This window comes from Neomonachus schauinslandi, chromosome 8 (genome assembly GCF_002201575.2).
Source record: "Neomonachus schauinslandi chromosome 8, ASM220157v2, whole genome shotgun sequence".
Lineage (NCBI taxonomy): Eukaryota > Metazoa > Chordata > Mammalia > Carnivora > Phocidae > Neomonachus > Neomonachus schauinslandi.
The window spans coordinates 79806223-79820218 of record NC_058410.1 but is presented as its reverse complement, the minus strand read 5'-3'; the positions used below and the strand labels follow the sequence as shown (position 1 = coordinate 79820218).

At 38.5% G+C, this 13996-nt stretch overlaps 1 pseudogene; it reads left to right on the top strand.

Annotated features, from left to right (window-relative positions):
• Window positions 1-6840: 6840 nt before the first annotated feature.
• LOC110583582 lies at window positions 6841-7453 on the top strand (annotated as a pseudogene).
• The last annotated feature ends 6543 nt before the right edge of the window (window positions 7454-13996 follow it).

Genomic DNA, 13996 nt, shown 5'->3' with positions numbered 1-13996 from the left:
ATTAACTTTGAAAGCCTAAAGAACCATGGTAAAAAAGCCATGCATTCTATGTGCATTATTCCCCTAGCGCTGGAGTTCTGCCATTCTCATTGATGGGTAAACTTGGTCTTGGCAGGCTGTTCTCACTGATCTTCTGGGGGAGGGGGCTGTTTCCGTGGTTCCCAAATGTCTTTGCCGGAGGCGGAATTGCCCCACCCTTCCCAGTCCGGGCTAAGTAATCTGCTCGGGTTTGCTCTCCGGAGCTTTTGTTCCCTGCGAGCTTTCCGTACAGCTTTGGAGGACGAGGGTGAAAATGGCGGCCTCCCAATCTCCACCCCGGAGGAGCCAAGAACTCAGTGCGCCCCCCGGGAAAAGCAGTCAGTCACTCCCGTCTCCCCGGTGTCCGGCCGCACTCCATGCTCAACTGGCCTGTGACCGAGCGTTTCTATTTCTGGCACCCAACTCGGTGTGGAGTCTCCAAACCCCTGTGGTGCGCTCCCGTGCCACTCCTCCCAGGGGAAGAAGGAGAGTCTCCCCAGATCTGCCGCTTGTTGGGCCCCTGCTGGAGGAGCAGTGGCCCGACTGTGCCCCGGATCACGGTTTATGGCAACCCCGAGCTGAGAGCCCACATCTCGGGTCCATCTCTGCAGCCGGCTTCCCCACTCTGATACCTGGGAGCTCTGCCGCACTCAGGCACCCCAGGTCTTTCTGTGACCCCGAGGATCCTGAGACCACACTGTCCTGCGAGGGTTCCACCCCCCGCTTAGCCACTGGAGCAATGTCCCTCAGCAGAACCGACTTCTAAAAGTTCCAATTTTGTGCTCTGCGGCTCTATCACTTGCCAGAAGCGGCCGACGGAGACTCCCTCCCCCGCCGTCTATCCTCCCGAATATCGCCTCGGATTCACTTCTCCGCACGTCCTACCTTCCAGAAAGTGGTCGCTTTTCTGATGAGAGAGTTGTTGCTATTCTTTTCTTCGATCTCCTGTTGAGTTCATAGGTGTTCAGAATGGTTTGATCCCCATCCAGCTGAATTCCTGAGAGGAGACGAAATCCAGGTCTCCTACTCCTCCGCCATCTTGCTCCGCCCCCTATTTTATGATTTCTTAATGTAGAGCCATAGATTTTTTTCTGTTAGAGCACTTTTATGACTTTAATTTTTTTTTATTTTTCCTCTACCTCACCTAGAAGGCAGAAACAGTCGCTAATATTTCCTTAACAGTTAAGCCACTCCCTACAAGGGGGCTGATTAATCTGACCTGTATATATGGAGATATTTATCTGACTCAGTGAGAGAGTTTCCATAAACAGAACAGCCTCAATTCTGTTTCATCAAGAATACTGCCATTTGGGCAGAAGGGGGTGGTGAGCAATGGAAGGAGTGCAATAGTTGGCAACAAACATTTGTCGCTCCTGGTGAAGGGGCCCTCAGTTAAATACTCAGGTGCCTTCAGCCAGACAATAGCTGAAGGGGAGAGAAGTTGTGACAACTGAATCCCTCAGATGTCAGTCATTATTATTTTTGCAGCTACCCTCAAAACCATAAATGTATAGAATAATTCATATTTATCAAATCTATATTCCAAACCATATTTTAAAAATCAAGGGGCGCCTGGGTGGCTTAGTTGGTTAAGCGCCAGCCTTGGGCTCAGGTCATGATTCTAGGATCCTGGAATCGAACCCCACATCAGGCTCCCTGCTCAGTGGGGAGCCTGCTTCTCTCTCTCCCCTACTTGTTCTCTCTCTCTCACTCTCTCTCAAATAGATAAATAAAATCTTTAAAAAAATAATAAATAAATAAAATAAATTAAACAAAAAATCAGTTTTTCTCTCCTCCCTCACAGTTCAAATGCTTCTGCATTATAAACCTCCATGTGCATAAAAATAATCTTAGTAAAGTTCCACAGCACAGTAAACTGCATTTAATAGTACATTTTCTGTTAATTTCCATTTCAAAAAAAAAATGGATCATTTTTGTCAATCCTATCATCTAAAGTGTGTATATAAGGGGATACAAAGTTGAAGAGAACTGATTTATGGCTCAGACATCAGGAGGTCTCAGCGGCCAGCCACATGCACAACGGATAGCAGCTTTGAGGCCTCACATGGCAAAGGAGATTTATTTCAGGTCAGTACTTAAAGTGGCCACACACAGACACACAGAACACTGGCATCCAAACATTTACCCTCTAGGCAAGATGAATCTGAGGCATTTCCTCTGGAATACTTAAAGTTCTTATGGTCATAGTAGAAATTAGCTCAGGACTGAAAATAGGACTTAACTGATAGCCTTTAAGTTTGTCAACACTCAAGACTTTCTTGCCCATCTCACCGGGGGAGTTCTGATAGCCAGGCAGGCCTTAAGCGCTTAGCCAGAGTTTCAAACATTTCTCTTCAGAGAAATTCAATAGGAACAGAGAAAAGATCTCCACATCTCTGGCTGTATCTACCTAAATGGAATCTTGTTTGTCAGAAGGCTTCACTCAGGTACCTGATTCCCTTCTTAATGTCTCACATTTAAACATAGGGAGACTAAAAATAACCACTATTTGAGGAGAGATTTAACTCAAAAAAAGAGCCTAAAATAATAAAGGAACAAATGAAGTAATGGAGGGAAGGTGGGTGAGAAAGATAATCCATCCACAAAATAAGAACAAGTTGCTGTGTGTATTAGTTTTCTATTGCTGTGTGGTAAATTACCACAAACCTGTGGCTTAAAACAACACAAGTTTATTATCTTACAGTACCTCTGCTCAGGGTCTTGCAAGGCTACAGTCAGGCGTTGGCCATGTCTGGGGTCTTATCTGAAGCTCAGACTCCTCTTCCAAGCCAACTGGTTGGTGAAAGAATTCACTTCCTTGTGGTTATAGGACAGAGTGAGATCCCTGAGTTTTTTTGCTAGCCGTAAACCAGCAAAAGAGAGAAGCCAGCTCTTTCTCATTTCCTAGAGAGAACCCAACAGTTCCTTCTCAGGTGGCCCCCATAATCCATTTTTAACCTGAATGCTACTTGCCTCTAGACCAGCAGGAGTACAGATCTCTGACTTCTTCTATCACTGACCAATGGGCTCCCTTTGAAGGACTCAACTGATTACCTCAAGCCTACGCGCTACAATCTTCCTCTTAATTAAGTCAAAGTCTACTGATCAATAACAATTACTTGTGCAAAATCCTTTCTTTCATGTAAAGTAATATAGTCAAGAAAACAATATACCATCATAATCATAGTTTCCTCCCACACTCAAGAGGAGTTAATTATTTAAGGTATGTACATGAGATGACAATAATTTTGGAGGCCTTCTTAGAAATCTGCCCACCACACTTCAGAAATGAAAAATATCAGAAAACAGGAAATAACTCCTTATTTCATAAAATATAATTGCTGAAAAAATTGTAATAGAAACTCTGTAAGACAATATCAAGGAAATAGAATGTGCAGAGAGAGAGGAGAGAGAAAGAGGAAGAACAAAGAAAACTATGAGCAAAAATTAAGAAATTTTGAGGTATTATATAGAAAATTTAATATTTAACAAATTACAGTTTTATAAAGAATAAAGAAAATTCGAAGGAAGAGAGTATTAAAGGAAGAAATCAAGAGAATTTCCCTGAAATAAAGAGTATACATTTCTAATTGAAAAAACCTTCCACTACCCAGCAAAAAAGAATAAAAATAGATCCATAACCAGAGCACACATTATTTTGAAATTTTAGTACAGGACATAGAGAGAAAATTCTAAATTCTCCAGAAATTTAAAAGAAACAAGTCATGAACAAAGGAACAAGACTGATATTTCTCACAAGCAGCACTAAATATTAAATGACATTGGAGCAAGTACTTTAAAATTCTGAGTGAAAAATGCTTTTCAAACTAAAACTCTACCCAGCCAAACCCCCATCACATGGGAGAATACAAGAACATCAGGCATTTTTGTATTGGCCAAATTTCCACACATTTACCTCCCATGAGACTTTCTCGGGAAGTCCTGAAAAACATTCTTCAGCAAATTCATGAGTAAATCAAGAAAGAGAAAGATGGGGTTCAGAAAATATAGGATCAAATCAGGAAGACAATGAACAGAAACCTCAATGTGAGGTAACTGCTGGAGCTGCTGGAAACAATCTAGATTAAGGGGAATGAACGGAGAGCTACAAAGGGGAAGGTATAAATTAAAAATATTGAGACAGCAAACTGGGCATGTGGAAAGTAGGACAATTACTGTACAATACAAATCCTCACAAATGAGGGTTTGCCACAGGGTGCATTACTTTGACTCTAGTGGAGCTGTATTTGCATAAATATTGATGAAAGCAATGATCCTTGATTTGATTTTAGTGTTTGATGGGATAAAGTTGAGAGAAATGGAGGAGTGCTGAGGAGGTTTAAAAAGCTAAATCTTCATTTCTATTATAGAAAGTCAAATGGTAGAATCTAAAAGTCATCAACCCAAAAAATATTCTTAGACTAACATAACATAATAAAATTAAAAAAAAAAAAGAAACATAATTCAGGGGCACCTGGGTGGCTCAGTTGGTTAAGCATCTGTCTTAGGCTCAGGCTCAGGTCTTGATCCCAGAATTCTGGGATCCAGCCGCAGGGCTCCCTGCTCAGCGGGGAGTCTGCTTCTCCCTCTGCCCCTCCCCTTGCTCATGTTCTCTCACACGCTCTCTCACATAAGTAAATAAAATCTTAAAAAAAAAAAAGAAACATAATTTGGAAAAATATCAGAAGAAACAGCTGACTTAGAACTTTGTTTCTAGGGACACCTGGGTGGCTCAGTCGTTAAGTGTCTGCCTTCGGCTCAGGTCATGATCCCAGGGTCCTAGGATGGAGCTCCGCGTCAGGCTTCCTGCTCAGTGGAGAGCCTGCTTCTCCCTCTCCCACTCCTCCTGCTTGTGTTCCCTCTCTCGTTGTGTCTCTCTCTGTCAAATAAATAAATAAAATCTTTAAAGAAAAAAAGCAACTTTGCTTCTAGGAAAGGGATAGGATGGGAACTGCTCATTATCAGCTTTCTGTTACTTTTTGATTTTTTCTAATAATGTGCTATTATATTTTTTAACTTTTTAACCATATAGAAGCATCTTCTGCAGCTGTTTGTTGGGTCATACTTGAATTTCAAATATTCTGGAAAAAAACACTATTGCAATGTTTTATTAAATAAACACAAAAAGCTAAGCTTTTAACATGTAGAACTTTACCCTCATGTAGCATATACCCTCTCCTACAATTAACAAATTGAAACTTCTTGATTTCTGGCTTTTTCTGGTGATAGTATTGTTTGCATATATTTTTATTAACTATATTAAATAAAGCCTACATCTGTAGCACTTTGGAGGTATTAAAGCATTTTCACTTTTATGATGTTAATTATCCTTTCAATTACTCTGTGATAAAGGCAGAGTAAATACTCATTAAATAATAATATTATTAATATTAAATATTCATTTTATTTTATAGATTAAAAACCTGAGGTTCATAGAGTTAAGTATACTCAGAATCATGTTTTTTTTTTCCTTAGAAACAATATTCTAACATTAGTATTGTATATTGCTCATCACACCACACTTTATCCTGTATGTTAGGATATAATACTTTTTTTTACTTTGTAATTTCCAGACTCAGTGTCATTTTGATAATCATGGTATTTTGTTTATCTAACTGACATTTTTTATTTTAAATATACCACTATGTACATCCACCCAATGTCACTGTGAAAGGCAATTTCCTTGTTTTTATATAATTGTAGGTAGGAAATATGTTTTTAAATATACATATATATATATATATATATATACTTATAATGCATTTACAATTTTACTTCTACTTTGTCCAAAAAAGTGCATGAATCTATATTTGCTCTACAGAGTTCCTCAATATATTCAAATATATGCCATGCCTCTTAAAAGAAATGCATACACCAAAAGTATCCACCTCTGAAAAATCAAGAAAATAGGAGGCAAGCATTAGCTTATTGGACATTCCTTCAGTCCTCCATGCTCCATTTCAGAAAACTCCCACACCTCTCATTCCGTTCTTAGGATATTATAAGAGTCTGGTACTGAGAGCTATTTGTTCTGCCCTCAGAGAGCTACTAGATATGAGATTTCCCTTGGAGTCATTTGAAAAATGAGCCCAGACAGGAGTTAAGAAAGGGGAGAGAGGAAAGTAGACTCCAATAGTGGAGAGAAAAGATGATGCGTCCAGCAGAAAGGAGAAGTAGTTCACTTCTTCTCAGGCAAAACCAGTGAGGGTTTGGGGTGGTCATAAAGGCATCCTAGCATCACACAGGCAGCCAAAGAACAAGCATATAGTAGTTCCAAGATGGATCCCAGAAGAACAATTCCATTTACCGCATGAGAACTTTAGGGAGCCAAAACATCACAAAAATCTGTACAGGAAGATCCCCCACATCCTTAGGCGTATAACTACTTTTCAGATACAAAATACATATATATCCAAAATTTGGCACCACAGAGAAAGTGGGCTTGCCAATTTCATAAAGAACAGATGAATTGATGTTGTTTTACTTTAGTTAAATGTGTTTAATATAACCCTAGCAATAATTCTGTCCAATGTCTCAGCTATTTCCAGTAGTGCTAAGAAAAATGAAATATGCCAACACAGCCATATTCTATAAAGCTAGTTACTTAGAAAATAGTTGCAAACAACAACAAACTGCAATGAAACAAATGTTATTTAGAAAATTTTCTTCATCTGCCTGTATAACAAACATTTATTGAGTCCTGTCAAATTGCCAAATAAAAGTGCCAATGCTGTGGCCAGGAGACCAAGAGCTGACACAGAGACACTTGAAGTACATTTAACAGAAGAGAAATGGAGGAGCCATAGAACATTAAGGATTAATTCAGGAAGACCCAAGACCATGGAGGACTTGCCTGCTGTCTACACTATTTTCCAACCAGAGGTTGTTATGGTGACAGACTATGAAACTTTTATCAAAATCCCAGGCTGTTGGAAGCAAGGTCTGGCCATTCGAACTCACATGTCATCCTGTTGCATGGATAAGCCCTCTGAGATAGTAGATGTCAGAGAAAAGGTGGGGGAGAAGCTTTTTGGCTGACAGATGAAAAATGATAGGATAAAACTATCCCTCTCCATGAAAGTTGTCAACCAGGGGACTGAGAAAGTCTTTGATGCCAACAATGTTATCACTGAGCAAGAAGAGAGGCAGAGGCAGTCCTTCCATGATTACACAGGGCAGATCACCCTCAAGGCTGTCCTGTACATCACCTGCAAGCAGTGTGGCTATAAAGACCACTTTGCAAAAGGTTGTTTTATGCAACCATAAGGAACTAAATATTCCCCAATACCTGACGAGGAAGAGGAGAAGGAAGAGGAGAAATCAGCAGAGTGAGAAGCCTGATCCGATGAGGAATTCTTCTAGAAAAAGAAAGAAGCTCCTTAGATTCCTTCACTCAGTGAGACCTGCCCTCAGTTTGGAAAGTAATGGAGACTGACTCCTGCTGTTGCTGCTGCTGCTGCTGCTGCTGGAAAAGAAGAAAAAGAAATGAAGAAGAAGGAGAAGGAGAAGAAGGAAAAGCCGCAGCAACAGAAGTGATGGCAGCACAGGGAGTGAGAGTGAAAAGAGGGCAGGGGTGGTTGAGAGAAGAAGGAACCAGGAGCCTTGCGCCTTGAAGCCCTAGTTCCTGGAAAGACTCAATATTGAGAATATGGTCTCCCACCTCATTGACTTCTCTCCTATGCGAGACGGCTTCTCCTCATGCCACAGGTAGGTTTGGGAGTTAGATGGCAAAAGCATCTGTCTGAATGAGTTGTTGTTAGCTTATCATTCCAGGTCTCTTTGCAAGTGACTCTTGCAGCTCATCCATTCATTGAGTGAACTTCATTTAGCAGGAGGTCCCATCACCCTCTCCAGCTGCCATTGCCAGAGCCAGATTTCTGTACAGGAATCCAGTCTAGAGCCACAGGTACTGCTGTGCAGGCAAGTCTGGCTGTAGTTGAAGAACAGTGATTGGCCCGTCCCTGTTGGACCAGCCCTGGACTGATTGGTGAGTGATCTCTACGGCATCCGACACTGAGGCAGAGGGAGACATGTGATATGAGGGAGAATATGGTGAGAAGTGGTGCTTGCTTTTTCTGTTCTCCCAACATTATTCTACTGTGCTAGAACTGACAGCCAGAAAACCATTATTTGCAATGACTGAGCTTGTATATGACATTCTGCCAGACCACTGAACCAGATAGCTCAGGCCAAGATCATTGTTTTACTTTGTATTTACTACTGTATAAGTCAATTGGTTCCACTTCAGGTCTCTGCTTAAATTCCTGGCATTACATGGAGGAAAAAATGCCAAATAAAAGGCATAATGCCTGCCCTCAACAAGTTGTTTAATGAAGAAAGGATGATAAATTTAAAAAACAATGCAGTGAGATAAAGCATGAAAGAAGGTGGTATTTGGTGTGAAGGCAGCTGAATGGGGCCTTCATACCAAATACCAAATACTGTTTTAGGTTAGGACGATGGAAGTCATCCTAGTGGAACTTGCCTTGAGCTGGATTTTGGAGGTGAAGTAAAAGATAGCTTGATTCCAAATTGGGTGGAAAAAAGCAGGATGAATAACTTGCTAAGATTATGTTTAGTGCACATAACAGAAAGTCAACTAACATAGCTTAAACCTATAGGATATTTTTCCCATAATAAACCCTCCTTCAGTGGGAACCTTAAGGATGGTACAGTTGCTCAAGGAGTTGATGAAGAATTCAAGTTCTGTTTGGCTTCTTTCTCTGCCAGTCTTAGTGGGTGGGTTTTGTTCTCTTGGGCACAAGATAGCTGTTGTACATCCAGGCATCATGTATACATATTAGTCAGAAAGAAGGGAAGAAAGGTGAAGGTGTCCTTTTTATTAGAAGAACAATAGCTTTTCTAGAAGTCTTAGCCAGTAGACTTCAGCTGTTTTATTGTGGGGCCAAAACTGGATCACGTGACCACCCCTAAAGGCACAGGAATCTAGGGAGGTAAGTATTTTTAACTTGGAACATTGCCTCCCCAAACAAAAATGAGGTTATGTTAGTAAGAAGGAGAAAATAGATGTTACATAGGAAACTACCACCAGGATTTCTACATTTGAGATGATAAAGTAGTTGTATTTTTCCCCTATTCCACCTATTAAGTAAAACTAAAAACTTTGGACATTATATAAAACATGTGTTTTCTTACCACAGTGAAATCAAACTAGAAATCAATAAAAGAAAGATAGAAAGAAAATATTAAAACACTTGGAAATCTGGAAAACTAAATCAATATTATTCAATTTCCATTTTGTTTTTAATTTATTTATCAAGGAGAATAGTCTTCACACTAGAAAATTAGAAAAAAAAAAATCAACACTAATGAACAAAATCCCAAGATACATGAGAAGGTAGTAAAAATATTTCTAGTAGTTTTTTAACGGTCCCAGAGTATAACTGATAAATGGAGGGATGGATGGATATCCCTTCACATTACCTTGTGCTTGTATTTCTTTTCTGCCCAATTGTTTATAAGCTCTCTGGAAGAACAGCTCTAAGGAGAAATCTTCTCTCTTTCTTCTTTATACTAAAAGCCTTAAACACAGTGGTCATTCTAAAATTATAATTGAGTTGAATAATTGATTAATTAATTAATTAATTGATCATTTGAATGAATTAGTTTCTAGCCATAGAGAATTCATTTATGAATAAACAATTCAAGTTGATGAACCAGTTACCTCTAAAGCACTGCCAAGTTTCATAAATTACTTTTCTCATAGTGAATAACTTTTCTTAAGAGACACACATGTGAAATGAATGAAAAACAAAAATCAAGCAAAAGAAGCCAATAAATGTGCCAAACACAGGCATTTGCAGTTAAACTTACAGCTTTCTGACAGTAGGATCAGACATACACACACACACACACACACAAATATGGTCAATCGGACAAATTTTATTATTTAGAAAAAGGATAATACTGTCCTCAGATTTTCTATGAATAAATCAAATGTAACTGCCAAATGAAAGTGCATATTCAGGATATGATGATGGAAGCATATGGTTAGATCATAGGAAGTGAAAGTTAGTAGGCTCTGCTGGTCAGAGCACATGTGGAACATGGTGATCACTTTTGGCACATCATTTAAAGATATATATTAATAAATTCTAGTGTGTTTTAGGGGAATGTGAGCTAAATGGTAAAAGGTCTTGAACTGTATCATTCAAGCAATGGGTTGAGAGAAATAGTGAAAAGAGAAATCCATGGGAAAGCACATGAATTATCTAAATACTTGAAGGGCATTCATGTAAATGAGGGAGAAAATTCTGGAGGAGTTGAACTCCTAATGATATGGTTGAGAGACACACCATTAGGTTCAATATCAGTGAGAGTTCTGAATGGCTGTAACATCTCAATATCAGGCAAGCTTCCCATGAGAAGTGACCACCCCATTACAGAAGAGTTAATGAAACCCCAGGTAAGCATTAACCAAGGATGTTAAGAGATTTCTAGAGGTGTAGGAGATTGAGTCAGATGACTTCAGAAAGCCATTTCGATATTCACATTCTATACCTCTAAGAGCTTCAGGTATAAATTACTGGTAGATTTTCACTAGTTCTACTGTATGATTTTATTCAATTCTATTTGCCAATGATAACTTATATTTGGCGTAAGTTAAGACTAAAATCTGTAACTTTTTAAATAAAGAAAATTAATTGGGTCACCCAAGATTCAAACCTAAGGCCTGGGTTTCATAAAAACAGGGCTTCAAATAACTCAATCAGAACAGACCTATAACCACTAAGGAAATTGAAGCAGTAATCAAAAATCTCCCATCAAATAATTCAATCAGTAAGGCTTGTGACTTAAATAGTGGGGTCACATTTCTTATTCAAGACTTATTGGCCTCTATGGCTCTAGTACATAATTCTGGCTTATTTTTGTTTAGGAAGGTATAATTCTCATTGATAGTATGTTTTAGACAGAAAAGTATTCAAAGATGTATGGCTGTATCTACAAAAACAGTTCATGTTTAAAAACATAAAAATGATAATGGTATATAAATGTATTAAGGCAGAAGGTGTGTCTCTTCAAATAATTCTTAGAAGAATTTATATGATAAATTATAAAATAAAAGATAACTCCATTTTTATACAGCTTATGCTCTACAATCAAAAGGGTACTTATCTTCATTTTTAAAATTAGGTGTTTTGAGGAAAGTAATTATACTTGTAATTATGAATAGTAATATAACCTGGAGTATCGACAACAGCAACAACAACAGCAGCAAAAAACCTGAGTCTGGAACATTCTCAATACCTGGCACCTTACAGGGCAACTATAAATGCTATATAAAAACTGGTAAAATGAATGACAGGAAATCTCACAAGCAAGAATTGTGTGCTGACGTAGCACTGAGTTCCTGTTTTCACTCCATTAAATCTGATTTCTGCATACAACCTCTGGAATAACCAAGTTAAAAGACCAGAGTCTTGGGTAAACATTACAATTTATGTGCAATACACAATGTGTAGGTTTAGGAGTTATCTCTTTTCTTAACATTTTTAAAGAGGGAACTACTCAAGAGAACAATGACTGGGGGCGTCTGGGTGGCTCAGTCAGTTGGGCTTCCGGCTCTTGATTTGGCTCCAGTCATGGTCTTGGAGTTGTGGGATCGGATCCCGGGTCAACTCTGCTGGGTGTGAAGTCTGCCTAAGACTCTCTCTCCCCCTTTCCCTTGGCCCCCTTCTCTGCAAGTGCACGCTCTCTCTCTCTCTCTCAAAAAGGAAGAAAGAAAGACGAAAGAAAGAAAAGAAAGAAAGAAAGAAAGAAAGAAAGAAAGAAAGAAAGAAAAGAAAGACAGATGATGAAAGAGTTATATTCCTTTATGAAACCCCAGAGATAAACCCTCAAGTTCTCTAAGATTTGTGAGGTATTTGGGGAAATATCTGAGTAAACCCATATTTTCTCTTACATCTTCAAAGAACAAGAAAAAAAAAAAAAAACAATGCCTAATGAGTTCTTTTTGATGTTTAAGCAGAAGATTTAAGAAATACATGAGGGCGCCCTGGTAGCTCAGTTGGTTAAGCGACTGCCTTCGGCTCAGGTCATGATCCCGGGGTCCTGGGATCAAGTCCCACATCGGGCTCCCGGCTCAGCGGGGACCCTGCTTCTCCCTCTGACCCTCTCCTCTCTCATGTTGTTTCTCTCTCGCTCGCTCTCTAATAAATAAATGAATAAAATCTTTAAAAAAAAAAGAAATACATGAGAAAAGCAACATGTGTTCATGAAACTGTTTTAAAAGAAAGGATTTCCTGAGAAGAATGTGACTGCAGAATTTCTTCCATTCACTTTCTTGAAAAAATGGCTTCATGCACTGCTGACAAATTGATTAGATAAAGATGGAGTCAAAAGAAATTCCTTATGGCTTTTGGTAAAACTCACTAAAATTATTGAACTTAGGGACAAGACTCTTTAAAACTCAAGGCAGTCTTGCTTGATGAGAAAAGCCTAGTTTGGAGGGGAAGAAATAGAGTATTATTATCTAGTACCAACTTCCTTGGCAACTTTGGGAAAAGATACTTAATACCCCAGCAACAGGGTATTAAGGGCTACTCAGCCACAAGCCATCATAATGATTGCTACTACTGAGTTTGTCCCTGCTGTGTTGGATGCTTTGCTCAGCTTTCTTTTCTAGTCTGGTGAACCCAGGCATATTATTTAACTCCAATCTTCCAATTTCTCACTGAAGCAAAGTTAATGATAGTTGTATAGTTGTGAAGATTTTAGCACTTAGCATACAGAGTGCCTGGTATATAATAACCATTTTATAAACATTTGCTTATTATTATTACCTCTTGAATCATAGCCTAGAAGTAGGTATTATTTAAAGATGGGTATCACAGTAAAGTAATGGAATAGATTAGAAGCCATAACTTTCAGAAACCGGCTAACAGGTATTGTTTGGCAGACTGTATAGTATTCGGCCCACAGAATGTTTTCATTTTTAGATTTTGAGTTATTTCTCAATGTATAGAAATAGATTTCACAAACCAATTTCAATTTCCAGCTTTCATTAGAAATGTGAAACATCTGATCATTTTAGGCATACCAACCCAAAGGACAGCCACGAGGTTACCCCTGGAGCCATACTTTTTAGCAAAATTTCTCAAGTTTGTCATGGCTTCCACTTTTACTGTTATCTCCACAAGGAGAACAAAATAAATATAATTCATCATGGTGCTTGCAAATTTGTGGACCAATATTATTATTTTTCTTAGATTTTTGTTCCATAGAGTTTGCAAACTGGTCGTGCCCTCCTTTTGACAGAAGTATACAGACTTACTCCTTCTGTCTGAACTACCGAGTTAAGTGAAATAAAAGTTGTTTTTCAAGTGTGTGTCATTTGTTTGGATGCATATTATGTCACCCTTTTCTGGGACTGTTTCCTTTATAAACACAAAATAATAAATAAAGCATATATATGTACATACATATTTGAACTAATGGGATACTCTGCTTAATGACTCCTAAATAGAAAATGCTAATGAGTCTCAAAATATTATGCCATCCGAATGTCCTTAACTTAAGATAAATATTTTAAGTAAATTTGTGTGTGTGTTTATTGAAATATAATAGACATATACCATTGAGTAAATTTAAAGTGTGTAACTTGTTGATTTAATACACATATATTGCAATGTGATTACCACTTAGCTTTAGCTAACACTTGTATCCCATCACATAATTTTTATTTCTTTTTTGTGGTGAGAATAGTTAAGACTAGTCTCTTAGCAACTTTCAAGTCTATAATATAGTATTGTTAACTATAATCACAATGCTGTGCATTAGATCCCCAAACTTATACATCTTACAACTGCAACTATATACACCCTGACCAATATCTCCCCAATGTCCCAACTCCCCAGCCCCTGGTAACCACCATTCTACTCTCTGTTTCTGTGATATGAGAGATATCACACAGTGTTCACCTTTCTCTGTCTGACTTATTTTATTTCACATATGCCTT